Source organism: Lissotriton helveticus, chromosome 4_1, assembly GCF_964261635.1.
Source record: "Lissotriton helveticus chromosome 4_1, aLisHel1.1, whole genome shotgun sequence".
NCBI lineage: Eukaryota > Metazoa > Chordata > Amphibia > Caudata > Salamandridae > Lissotriton > Lissotriton helveticus.
The window spans coordinates 162,099,591-162,113,467 of NC_136063.1; positions in this window are offsets into that span (position 1 = coordinate 162,099,591).

Genomic DNA, 13,877 nt, shown 5'->3' on the forward strand with positions numbered 1-13,877 from the left:
TTTCTGATTTGAGGATGAAAATGTTACAGCATGTCAGGGGTCTTGGGGTGAGGAGGGGGCAGGTTCTAGTGCCTTACACTACTCGCTTTCAAGGTTTCATTCATTTAATGTGTGGTATCACAGGCGCTAAGGTTGAGGCGCTATGCGTAGGTTGCATTTGAGTAGAGCCTTTCACGTTTGGGCTCTTGTCAGGAAGCCACTGCAGCTTGCACCACACATTGTCACTGCCATGCTGCAAATGATAGTAACGACACAACTAGTAACCATCACATTCGGAATAGTCTGAATTGTCACACTTGTAGAATTGTGATAATTCTGACTATTCCATGCCCCTAAAGTTATAAGAATGGCTTGGGTGGAAGGTAATAGTCATTTTTAAAGTATATTGAATTAATAATTACCTGTTGTTGTGGTCAGCTCCAAATTAGCCAGACAGTGCCACCTTGTGGCAGACTGTCTCAAGCGCAGGTATTGACAAATAAGTAAGTGCTGTTGCTGAACACCGGACACCGGCTCAAATTAAGCACTGATGGAAAGTGGTGCTCAATTGGCACATTTGTGAGCAGTGCAGAGAAGAAAGAGTGAATAACATCATAACAGCGCATATGTAAAGCGCATGTTCACCCATAGGCATCTTGTTGCTGAATAACAGATGTTTATTGTTGAAATTACACAACTCAATGGTACTCATTTTATCGACCTCAAATGGATGAAAGGCTGAGTGGACCCGCCAGGGTTTGAACCTGTGACCATGGGGTCCAACACAGGCCCCTGCAGTGGACGCATTAGCCCGGCTAATGATCTAGCGACTCTTTGTTATGTTCTGCAGTTTTGTGAAGACCAAAGTCCGCCATTTCAATCAATCAATCAATCAATCATGGCATTTATATAGCGCACTACTCACCCGGAGGGTCTCAAGGGCCTAGGGGAGGGGGGTCCGCTACTGCTCGAACATCCAGGTCTTGAGTTGCTTCCTGAAGGCGAGGTGGTCCTGGGTCAGGCGGAGGTGGGTCGGGAGGGAGTTCCAAGTCTTGGCGGCGAGGTAGGAGAAGGACCGTCCTCCTGTGGTGGCTCTTCGGATGCGGGGGACGGTGGCGAGGGCGTGGCTGGTCGATCGAAGCTGGCGTTTGGGAGCGTAGAAGTTGAGGCGGCTGTTGAGGTATCCTGGGCCTTGGTTGTGTAGGGCTTTGTGTGCGTGGGTGAGGAGACGGAAGGTGATTCTCTTGTTGACCGGGAGCCAGTGCAGGTCTCTCAGGTGTCCGGAGATGTGGCTGAGACGGGGGATGTCCAGGATGAGTCGTGCTGAGGCGTTCTGGATCCGCTGGAGTCTTTTCTGGAGTTTGGCGGTGGTTCCGGCGTAGAGGGAGTTGCCGTAGTCCAGACGGCTGGTGACGAGGGCCTGGGTGACCGTCTTCCTGGTTTCGGTGGGGATCCACCGGAAGATCTTACGTAGCATGCGCAGGATGTTGAAGCACGACGAGGAGACGGCGTTGACTTGTCTGGTCATGGAGAGGGAGGAGTCCAGGATGAAGCCCAGGTTGCGTGCGTGGTCTGTTGGTTTGGGTGCGCTGCCTAGGGCGGGGGGCCACCAGGAGTCATCCCAGGCGGAGGCTGAGGATCCCAGGATGAGGACTTCCGTCTTGTCCGAGTTCAGTTTCAGGCGGCTGTTCTTCATCCATTCGGCTACCTCTTTCATCCCTTCGTGAAGGTTGGCTCTGGCGGTGGTGGGGTCGTTGGTGAGGGAGAGGATCAGCTGGGTGTCGTCGGCGTAGGAGATGATGTTGAGGTTGTGCTGGCGTGCGATGTTGGCGAGGGGGCTCATGTAGACGTTGAAGAGGGTCGGACATGGTTGCTTGAGTGCATGACTGGTTGTGGGTTGTCCCAGTGGAAGAGGGGCAGAAGGGGGAGGGGCAGACCCCATGGCCTACCGCCAAACACGTCTGAGTGTGATCAGTGGTGTTTGTGTATGTTATGTGTCCAGATCACTGTCGTGCATGCTCTGTCTCAGTGACTTCCTTGGTTCGGCGTGTTCCGGTGTATATGGTTCATCCTTCAAGCCACTAACATCAGTGATGGCCGCGAAGCTACTAACCGCCTTAACCTATGCAAGTATAGTGTTAAATGGTAAAGATGGTAAACTCCTAGACTCTCTGCAAACAAAGACCTATAAAAAAGTCTTCAGTCTACCACAGAGAGCAGCCTCGGCACAGGTTCGACTGGAATTCGGCCTTATCAAGCAGGAGATAGGGCGAAAATATTCTGTGATTAAAACTTGGTATAAACTTTGGCAGAATCGATCTAATATATTAAATGACGTGCTGTGGCAAGCCCAGGAAGACGATCCAAATTCAAGCTACGGCAAATTCTTGAAAATAGCGTTGAAGGATACCAAGATAAAGGAACAATGGGCGCCGAACCCTTCCTTTCAAATCTTCCGTAGCATATCAAATAAAGCGGTGAAGCTACAATCATTACTGGAAGACAAATGAACCTTAGCAAAAAGATCTCACGGCTGGATGGTTCTCCAATCCTATACATCACTCCGACCGGTGGAATACCTCGGCACAACATAGTCGCCTCACATGAAACACAAGCTAATGGCCACCAGATTTGGGGTATTACCAAGCCTGGCAGATCAACCAGCATGGAAGAATACAAGCATCAAATCTTGTAGCTTATGTGGTGCAGCATGGCAAGATTTTATCCACCTCATATGTCTGCCCCAGCTTAAAATCGAAACGCGCTTCGCTACTAAAAAAAACGTTTAATGACAGAGGAATTCGAACTTGTAGATCTGCCATCATAAGAGGACTTGGTACAACAGATCCTCAGTTGGCCTGCAAAATGATGAAATTTCTATTATTTTTTTAGAAAAACCACGTGGCACGGCCAATACAGTAATGTTTAAGATTTCTTATTGCAATTTTTAAAAAAAATGTTGAAAAGGTTTTCAATGTTATTCTTTGTTAAAATCGTAACTTGGCAACAATCTGGCATTACAGAATTACGAATATATTTTAATTGCTTTCATGATAAGGACACTATTCCCAGTTTTCAGGACTAAACAATTAACAAGTTTTTTTTCTTTTTATATACACTTTTAATCATTTTATATTGATACATTACTTGTAGTATGACATTGTTATGGTTTGAATTAACTTAAACAATAAAGAGTGCATGCAGTATAAAAATAAAGTGTCCCGGTGTAAGCCTATTACCAGGGCTCAGTGTTTGAGAGAAGGATGACGAGTTTGGGGATTGACCGTATCAGGGTTGCTGTGACGTGAGCAGATGTAAAATACAAAATACGCGAGAACATAAAATAAAACCGTGTGAAACGTGTCCACACACGGGGAGAGCCCTCTGACGCCTCGGGGGTCTTGTTTGCATTAAAAAAAACTGAACATTTGAAAACAGACAGTCCCGAATATTTCCACATCACTTCCGAAGTCCTGTTCTCACCCCGCCCTCCACTCAGAGGTACCACCATCTCGTGTTTTAGGCCCGCGCTTTTCCCCTCTTGAATAAATCCCGCCTAATAAACTCTCCACTCGTCGGGAGGCCTGAGATCCGACACGCCCAGTGCCCGCTCCCGTCACCGGATGATGCAGCATTAATTGCCTTTCTGGTCCTGTCGGGATGAGGGGGCTCTGTACATGGAAGACAGGCTCACGTGAGGCAGCTTTGACGCGAGGGAGGGAGCGCGAGATAACGAGGACGGTCCTCCCCCTGGTTTAGACTCTGTGATGAGCCCTACTATAAGGAGACAGCCAATTACTACCGTCTCAATTCAATTAGAGGGGTGAGCAGCTGCGCTCTACCCACTTGTGCCTACCTGATGGTGCCAGCCCCCAGCCCTCCCTTTCCTTCGTTCTGATAACGGCCTCCTTTACTCATGCGATACACCACGCTGCCTGCGTGTGTAAGTTTGTCTCTGCAGTTCTTAAAAGGTGGTTGTACGCTCTTAAAGTAACTTACTCAGATGTGTGGGTAAAAGATCTACTCACAGGAGCGGGCAGTATGCAGGCATTGGGCATCCACGGTTGGCATGCCCTCTGAGCTTGAGTACACACACAATTTGCACATTTATGGGTATTTATAACTGGGTATCTAACCTCTTCTCACATTGGAAATCATTAGAAATGTACTCTTGACAAGGGCAGGAGTGAATCCCTTTCCAAGGCAAGGAGAAAACAGAGTGTGGAGGGTGGAGTGTGGAGGTGGAGTTGGAGGGTGGAGGGTGGAGTGTGGAGTTGGAGGGTGGAGTTGGAGGGTGGAGTATGGAGTTGGAGGGTGGAGTGTGGAGTTGGAGTTGGAGGGTGGAGGTGGAGTTGGAGTTGGAGTTGGAGGGTGGAGGTGGAGTTGGAGGGTGGAGGTGGAGTTGGAGGGTGGAGGTGGAGTTGAAGTTGGACGGTGGAGTTGGAATTGGAGTTGGAGGGTGGAGAAAGAGGGTGGAGTTGGAGGGTGGAGTTGGAGGGTGGAGTGTGGAGTTGGAGGGTGGGGTGTGGAGTTGGAGGGTGGAGTTGGAGTTGGAGGGTGGAGTTGGAGTTGGAGGGTGGAGGTGGAGTTGGAGTGTGGAGTTGGAGTGTGGAGTAGGAGGGTGGAGTTGGAGGGTGGAGTGTGGAGTTGGAGGGTGGAGTGTGGAGGTGGAGTTGGAGGGTGGAGTTGGAGATGGAGGGTGGAGTTGGAGTTGGAGGGTGGAGGTGGAGTGTGGAGTTGGAGTGTGGAGTTGGAGGGTGGAGTTGGAGGGTGGAGTTGGAGGGTGGAGTGTGGAGTTGGAGGGTGGAGTTGGAGGGTGGAGTTGGAGGGTGGATTTGAAGGGTGGAGTTGGAGGGTGGAGTGTGGAGTTGGAGGGTGGAGGGTGGAGTTCGAGGGTGGAGTGTGGAATTGGAGGGTGGAGTTGGAGGGTGGAGGTGGAGTTGGAGGGTGGAGGTGGGGTTGGAGTTGGAGGGTGGAGTTGGAGTTGGAGGGTGGAGTTGGAGGGTGGAGTTGGAGTTGGAGGGTGGTGTTGGAGTTGGAGGGTGGAGTTGGAGTTGGAGGGTGGAGTTTGGACTTGGAGTGTAGAGTTGAAGGGTGAAGTTGGAGGGTGGAGTTGGAGGGTGGAGTTGGAGGGTGGAGTTGGAGGGTGGAGTGTGGAGTTGGAGGGTGGAGTTGGAGGGTGGAGTGTGGAGGTGGAATTGGAGTTGGAGGGTGGAGTTGGAGGGTGGAGTTGGAGGGCGGAGTTGGAGGGTGGAGTTGGAGGGTGGAGCGTGGAGTGTGGAGGTGGAGTGTGGAGTTGGAGTTGGAGGGTGGAGTTGGAGGGTGGAGGTGGAGGGTGGAGTTGGAGGGTGTGAGGGTGAGGGGGTGTGAGGGTGTGTGAGAGGGTGTGATGGTGTGTGAGGTGAGTGAGGGTGTGAGGATGAGTGAGGGTGTGAGGGTTGTGAGGGTGAGGGTGTGAGGGTTGTGAGGGTTAGGGTGTGAGGGTGAGTGAGGGTGTGAGGGTTGTGAGGGTGAGGGGTGTGAGGGTGTGAAGGTGAGTGAGGGTGGGTGAGGGTGTGAGTGTGGGTGAGTGAGGGTGTGTGAGGGTGAGAGGATGTGAGGGTATGTGGTGAGGAGGTGTGAGGGTGAGGGGGGTGAGGGTGTGAGGGTGAGTGAGGGTTTGTGAGGGTGAGGGGGTGTGAGGGTGAGGGTGTGATGGTGAGTGATGGTGTGTGAGGGTGAGGGGGTGAGGGGGTGAGGGGGTGTGAGGGAGGGTAAGGGAGGGTAAGGGTGTGAGGGTGAGTGAGGGTGAGAGGGTGTGTGAGGGGGTGTGAGGGTGTGTGATGGTGAGTGAGGGTGAGGGTTGTGAGGGGGTGCGGGTGTGAGGGTGAGTGAGGGTGTGTGAGGATGAGGGGCGAGGGTGTGAGGGTGTGTGAGGGTGAGGGGATGTGAGGGTGAGAGGGTGAGGAGGTGTGAGGGTTAGGGGGTGTGAGGGGGTGTGAGGGTGAGTGAGGGTGAGGGTGTGAGGGTGAGTGAGGGTGCACAATTTGCACTCAATGGAAAACATAAACAGGGAAAAGGCATGCACTTTCAGAGGTCGTGGCCCGGTTATCTCAGTGTTCTGGTATACACTGCACGATATACAAGTGGTTCGACAGTTGAAAAAAGTACACCAACACATACTCACACCGGTAACAGCGTGTAGGACTGTTTCTCGCGCAGACAGGCCATTTCCATCGCCTCGTCCAGTGCCTAGACCATGTACACGGACCCTACAGAGAGTTGCACAAAGCATTGGGAGAGCCTCCTCTGCTACAGCTGGTGCCCAGCAAGGTGCAGGCAGCCTCACCGTATAATCCATTCATAGTGTAAGGAGTGCATGTAGAGCCGGTTACACACAGCAAGGACAATACATATAGGAGCACAAAGATGGTCGATCTACACCAATATACAGATGATACATACACTCTAAATGACAGCACTTGAGGGGCAGTCTACCAAGGAACGCACTGCAGAGGCACATGTATGCTGCAAAAGAAATACCTGCACGTGTACACTGTGTATATAACCTGTGTGTACACAGACTTGTTACGAACAAGCAGGCTATATTTTAAGACCCCCAGAATCTGCTTTAGCAGCATGTGAGCACAGAGAGTACATTTGAACGCAATCGAAGATGAGTTACCTGTAGGGGTAGCAGGTACACAAGACACAGGAGAAGCCTTCCCAAAATATCTGCTCATGAGATCTACGTTTGGGCACGGCCACACAATCTATGCATTTGCACAAAGTAGAAGTAGTTTGCACATATGCAGACTGAGCCTAGTAGTGTATGAGCAGAGATAAAGTTAGCTATGCATGTTCAAAATGAATTAGCAAGCTGTGCATATACAAACTGTTACAATAGGCCATCCTTGTGCATTGGATAAACCATTTGTTTACACACGCAAAGCATAAGCAATCAGTACAGAGAAAGGAAACCTGGGAAATCAGTGTATGCATATCCAGGGCCGGCTTTAGGGCAGTGCGACTGGTGGGGCCGCACTGGGCGTTGACCTGTGGAGGGGGCGCTGTGACCTCAAGGGGGGCGCTGTGTTTAGCAATATCTTATGAGTGGCGGTCCTGGGGTGTGGGGCGCCAAAAGTGATTGCTGCACCTGACGCCACCCGCGCTAAAGAAGGCCCTGTGCCTATATCTGAACTATCGCAAGCAGACACAATAGCCCAGTCAGTCCATGCATTATACATAGAAAAGTAACACCCTGTGCTTGTAAATAAGGAGCTTTAGCCATCTGTACAGGCCTATGTATATGTGCACATTGTAGTACCTGCACGCACATGAATGGCCTGTAAAATGAAGACACTCAGTTGTGGCTAGCACTCTATACTTTGGTACATGGCCTTTTAGCAGTCCGTACACATGCATTTTGTACATGCACTTTTCGATCAGTCTGTGCATGCGCTGTTGGAGCTGTAATAGACTGTAAAGGTCGGTCACATCGTGACAGGGTTCAATGTGCGTGCAGTTGGGGGGGGGGCATGGTAATCAGTTCAAGATACACCATGCTTTGCCCCTTGGTTTGGTCCCAAAAGGGGGGATGTGGCTGGAACAGGGGCCTTAGTGGAGGCCACCCCCCTGGATCAAAACCTGGGCTGGAAATGGCGGGGGTAAGTGGAGCGTAGGCATGGGACTTGCTGGGCAGCAGATTAGGACTGTAGGTTTAGCCCAGCCATAACTTTAAGCAAGGAATTTGGCTGGGGGTGGTGGGGTATTTAAACGCAAGCACGGGTCACAACACCCTAGAGTCTTTCTCCTGGGAATGTTACAGAGAAGAGGTGTTGCAGCTACAGAGTGTGAGGTGAGATGGGGGCGGGGGGAGAACAGTAGGCCTTGGGAGGGATGAAGTGCCGTTAACCAGGGAGAGAGGATAGAAGAGATGTGTGGGACGGCTGGCAGGGCATGCTGATAGGCCGTGGTACTGAGGGCACGCAGGAAGGAGGGTCAGCGCGCATCACAGTGCCATCATATTGTGGGGGGGGGGGATTAGTCGTCTCACTCAAGCACAAGATGGGACAGGCCGGTGGGAGGAGGGGGGAAGGTTGTCAGTCCTCCGCCCTCGAAGTGACTGCTGGTCGGGCTGCAACTCTCATAACGAGAGGATTCAAGGAGCCGCTGGTGTCCTTGAAAAGCAGTGCGAGGCCCTGTCTTAATTCCTTCAGCCTTTCATCCTTCCGAGGCCACTTAAATAAGTTTCAATTCGTTGCCAATAACCACGGTGCCTTCGGTGGCGCTCAAGAGAACTTGCCTGGGGAAGGGATGAAAGGGAGAAATACAGGGAGAAATGCGGGAGAGACGACCGTAGGTAGTTTGTGCAGGTGTGGCAGAGTGGACGGTCCCCTTCTGAAAAGGAGGAGGGGGGCCCTCGGGCGGGAGCCCGGAAGGACACACGTGGGTGATGATGCAGTCCCGTGAGGCTAAAGAGGCATAAGTAACAACCAGGGCTCGAGTCGGGGTACCACGCGGGTGGACGGCGTCCCCCCACTTATTTTACCAGGGGACGCCGCCCCCCTGCCAAACAACTGGACTTCTCTTTGGCCTCTCTGGGACAAGATAATTTCCTCTACCGCAAACACTTTTTACATCCCCCACTGCATTAAGATAGTGCGGTTTGAACGTCGTTACTACATCACCTCCTGCAGGGGTCATCCAACTCCCCTCTCTCCTCTCCTGCACTTGCAAAGCTCTGCCAGCACAATCACAGCCAACAGTTGTTAGAACCCCCAACACGTCAAAGTTATGACCAGGGTCCTGGATCCTTTAACCACAGGCTATCAAAATGCATTGAACTTGAATACGTTTTTGGAAGATATGGTATGAAACTTGTCACAAATTTCTGGGTCACAATGAGCCCAATGGTGCAAGCCACCTTTCGTGACGTCACTTCCAGTTGTGACATCACTTCCGGTGACAGCATCCCCCCACTTCTTTTTTTAGGACTCGTGCCCTGGTAACAGCACATAAACGTAGGTGGGGAGTGGGTTTAGTTGGGTAAAGAGTGATCTACAATTCCGCTGGGGAGTAGGGTGGGGCTGCACCCGAGGCTCAGCCCACGTACCATCTGTTGGCCAAGCAGCGGCGCGCATGGAGGACTACATTGCCCCGCTCGAAGTTTATATGCCAGCAGGTCCTGTTTACGACCTGCTGAGCGCGTGAAGTGGCTGGCTCGGCCTTGCTTTGGGGGGCCGGGGGGTGGTGGTGGTGTGAGAGACAAATGTTGGTGTGCGAGGCTTCCGTTTTAAACATGGCAGCACATTGAGGAAAGCCACGCCTTCTAATCATTTCAAACGAAAATGCCAAGCTTATTCGTTCTGCATTATTAAACACGCTTTAAATTTAAGGTGTCAGTCTGCCTTTGACACAATGTCATTAATTTCACAAACTCAGATTAAAAAGGGAGGCTCCAGTGGGTGTACTTTCAGAGGCACAGAAGCATAAGACCTCCATTTCTACCGAAACCAGTCTTTAATGGGCAAATTGACTGCAAAAGCTTTTCTGTCAAGTAGGTGTCAAGAGCTTACATTTCTAATGCTCATGTAATTAGTTGTTTTAGAGAAGCTACGTACACGCACATTATTAAAGACTGATGCAATTCAGTTGATAATTCATTCTGGCAGTTTAAGTGCGACTCGAACATGCTGTTGAGAGGCAGGAGAGAGAAGACAGAGTGGTAAGAGAACAAGTCAAACTTGCGCGCTGCAGTCACAGAAACAGGAGAAAGATGTATGTTATTTGTCTGACTGCTCCCTCTTGTGCTGAGATATGTTACGTTTCTGCAGTGTGTAAGAATTAAAACAAGCTTCTCTGCAGTGGCCGCAGGCTGCCAGTGGGAGGGAATGAGCATATGGTGAGCGGCGGGGGAGTCTGGTGTGAGGCGTGTGGGCGGGGGAGGGGGAGCAGGCATATGGGGTGTGAGTGAGGCCAAGCGCGCGCTGGGAAAGCGTCGCGCTTGAGTACCTCACATGCATTGGGGACAATCCTCGCTGGTTTCAAGAGTTTGTTTCGCCTACTATACTCTCGCAGAACAACGCATGCGTGTTGGTTCAGCGAGACCTAAAAAGATAGCTGACAAATTCCCTCTTCTTCAGCCAATTTTGCACAAGCAAATATAGATTTGTTCATTCGCCCCGCGAAAATGGATTTCACAAAAGTTTTACCTGAGCAGGCCTGGAAACCTGACTACAAGGTGTTTCTAAACAAACGTGTGGATCATGTTGTAAGTTTATACCCACATAAGGCCCTGGACCTGTGACTGCAGGTCGCAGACATGTGATTATAACTCCTTGAAAAAAATCACCTCTCCTCCCGAATTGCCCAATGCCTTTACATGCACATTCAACTACATTTACAAAATGTGTACTTGCGTAAAAAGCCCATGCCCCCAGTTTACTAAGAAATTTGTGATTGTGCGTAATAGTATGCCTAGCGTACATAAGTATTATACACAATGCACAAAAACACATTAGAGAACGCAGCCCTGTAATTGTCTAATACACGCATGTGTGAGAGACTGTCACATGTCAAATAAGGTATAAAAATGGCTGGGAACTGGGATGTCCTTGCACCCCCGAAATGACGGCACAGCAAACCGAGGTAAGTTGAAAGGTTTATTAAGTAAAGTTTATCCCTACAACATGAGCGCAGCTAGACAGGGCTAAAGTTGTGGAACAATCCCAATTGTGCATGAGGGAGATGGAGAAGAAGGAAACTGGAAATGGTGAAGAGTCAAATTTGTCCAAAAGTGAATCTGATGTGGGGCAGTAATTAATTCCAGTAGCACCTTTGGGAAACCTAAGCAGTTTAACAAAACATGCTATCAGTGTGGGAGCAATTTCCATACTGCGGATTATAGGAAATGTGTAGCACTCAGTAAGTGCAGAAAGTGCGCTTGAAAGGGCCACTTTGTGAATGTTTGTAAACAAGGTGGTACATTTAAAGTGGCTACTGTAGATGAGGAGTGTGGAAATCGTGTTCCTTGTGTGGAAGGCAGCAGCAGCAGCATGACAAAAAGCAAGTGCACAAGAGCCAGGGCAGTATTTGTAATCAATGGCAAAAGTGTTGAGCTCATGATAGACTGTGGTTCAATGTACACTATCATCCACAAGAGTATGTCTGTGAAACACTGGACCGGGATTGATCTATGACTTGAAGATATATAAATCAGGGTGGTTATCAAGGGGAGACAATTAACCTGGTGGGTTGTATGGAAGCAGGAATACCATTTGGGGGCAAGGAAACAAAAGGGAAGGTGTATGTAGCGGAGGATGGGCCACCCATATTGGGTTGGGTACACCAGTATCACCGTAACATCATCATAAACCCAAGAGGGGCTCATCAAGCGATGCTGGTTGATGAAATATCGCTGGCAGGTATTTTCGATGAAGCACAGGATGTATTTATAGAAGAGCTGGGTCTTCTCATGGGGCATACCCAAAAGAGCGTGTTGAAGTCCTATGTTGTGCCTATTCATCACCAAGTGAGAAGGATTCCATTGGTTGCCCGTGCTGCTGTGAAAGATTTGTTGGATGAGATGTTGAGCAGAGTTATTGAACCTGTCATAATCGTAACCACTGTTGTTGATTGTAGTTAGATTATTAATGAGATATTACATAAGAACTCATTATAAAGAATTCCATAATGATGGAAATATGGCATCAACCAAAACTCTAAGTAAGGGTGCGCGGCTTAGGCGCCGATCATGGTGGCCACAGGTTAACGCTGCTTCAGATGGCCACGTAGCAGCATCTGTCCGAAATACTGCTACCTCGGTCGTCGTGGAGGAGTGCCAGTCAGATTGCGGACACCCCGGCTGGGGACATGGTACTACCGGCCCCACAATGCTGTCCTTGACTCCTCCGACGTGACATTGATGGGGACTCCTTTGGCCTCCGGCAACCTCGATGAGCAATGCTTCCCCTGTGGCCATCAGACTGTGCTAGTTGTTTGTTGATCTCCCGATTTTGTGTTTATGTTGGGTAGGGGGATCCAGTGCGGCAGGCCAGGCTCACTGTTGGGGCCTAGTCATGGTCTGCCCGGCAACAGATATTTCCTATTCTTGGAGTATGGGTGGGAGGATTGGACACTGGTTCCATTTATCGATATATGGGTACTGGTGTCTTGATCAAAACCACGGTTCCATTTCAGCATACCTAGACATGGGCGTATGAATATGGCAGATACATGTCTGTAACAGGTGCTTTGTATGGGGAACCCCTTACAATGCAGTGCATTTATGTCCCTCTCCCCGGGCCAGTCTTTCTTGGATCTGATGACAAAAGTATGGGGTGAGCTCCCTGGGGGGCTAACGGTGGTGGCCGGTGACTGGAATGGCGTTGTGAGCCCATCAATAGATCACTGGCATCCACAGCGGACTACCAGAGATGGGGACAACACACCTATCGGCACTGGGCCTAGCTAATGCGTGGAGAGCCCATCATGCCTCTGCAGGGGCTGTATATACTTCTCGGCCGCCCATGGCTCATTCTCTCATCTCAACTACTTTTTTGTCCCACAGACATACATGCATAGGGTCTCCGATGTTACCATTCTGGCCAGGGGACTCTCCGACCATTCTCCAGTAGCCTTGCAGCTCTGTGTGGGCAACCAACACCCAGACTTTATACAGCGCCTATCGCCTTGGCTCCTACAGAACCTGGAATATCATTTACACATGGAATGCTCCATCAAGGAGTACTTCGCATATACTGCAGACTGTGAGACACTGGACGATGCCCTAACGGGAGATGAGCTCTCGGAGGCCCTGGCCAGCTTGAACACTGGGAAGGTCCCAGGGCCCTATGGGTTCCCCTGAGAGTTTTTAAAAGCATATATGTACAAGATGTGGGCACACATGCTGGAGGTGATCCTCTCGGCAGCAAATCATGGCCACCTTGCTGCCCGACTGGTGCCATGCGGAGATTGTAGTCTTCCCAAGCCCGGCCGACCTCTTGTTAAACACTCGTCAAAACCGCTCAATCTTGCTGTTAAATCTAGAGACCAAGAACTTAGCAAAGCTTTTTGCCAAAAAGGCTGATATGCCTCATCCCAGACTTGGTTCACCTAGACCAGGCAGGATTCATGCTACACTGCACCACTCATCATAACATCAGACATTTATATAATGCACTAGCACTCGCAGATATATTGGGGGGACCAGCAGCTGTTCTCTTGACAGACATAGACAGAGCCTTTGATTCTGTGAGCTGGTAGTACCTGTTTATCCTTCTTCAATGCCTGAATTTTTTACCTTGATTTCTCTCCTATAATAAACTACTGTACACAGACTTAACAGATTCGGTGTGGGTGGCAGGTGCAAAGTCAGGCGCGTTCCCAGTTCTGCAGGGGACGAGGTAGGGTTGCCTCTTACCCCACCTACCGTTTGCTATGTAGCCATTGGTGGTGTGGGTGAAGATGGATGCACAGGTGCGGGGCTTTGAAGGGGTCGAGGGACTTTCAGACAAAACAGCACAGTATGCAGATGATGTCCTCTTCTTCCTTACAGCACCTGATGAATTGGGGACCAGCATTCTAGAGAGCATGCATATTTTGGGGAAACGTCAGGCCTACATATTACCGATTCCAAGTCCATTGTCTTCCCGGCCAACACTGGCCTGAGGACCTAGGCTGGGCATCCGGACTACGGTTTGCTCAGCATGGATTCAGATACCTGGACGTGTTTGTGTCCCCTGACCCGGCGAGGGCGCGGATGGCTAACCTGGAGGTGGTTCTGGCTCGTCTAAGGGAGGATGTACAAGTCTGTACTGTTTTCCCTCTGTCCTTGACTGGATAGTCTGCCGTTTTTAAGATGGTATACCTACCCTGGATTCTCTACCAGGTGCATAATTTCCCATATAAAATATACC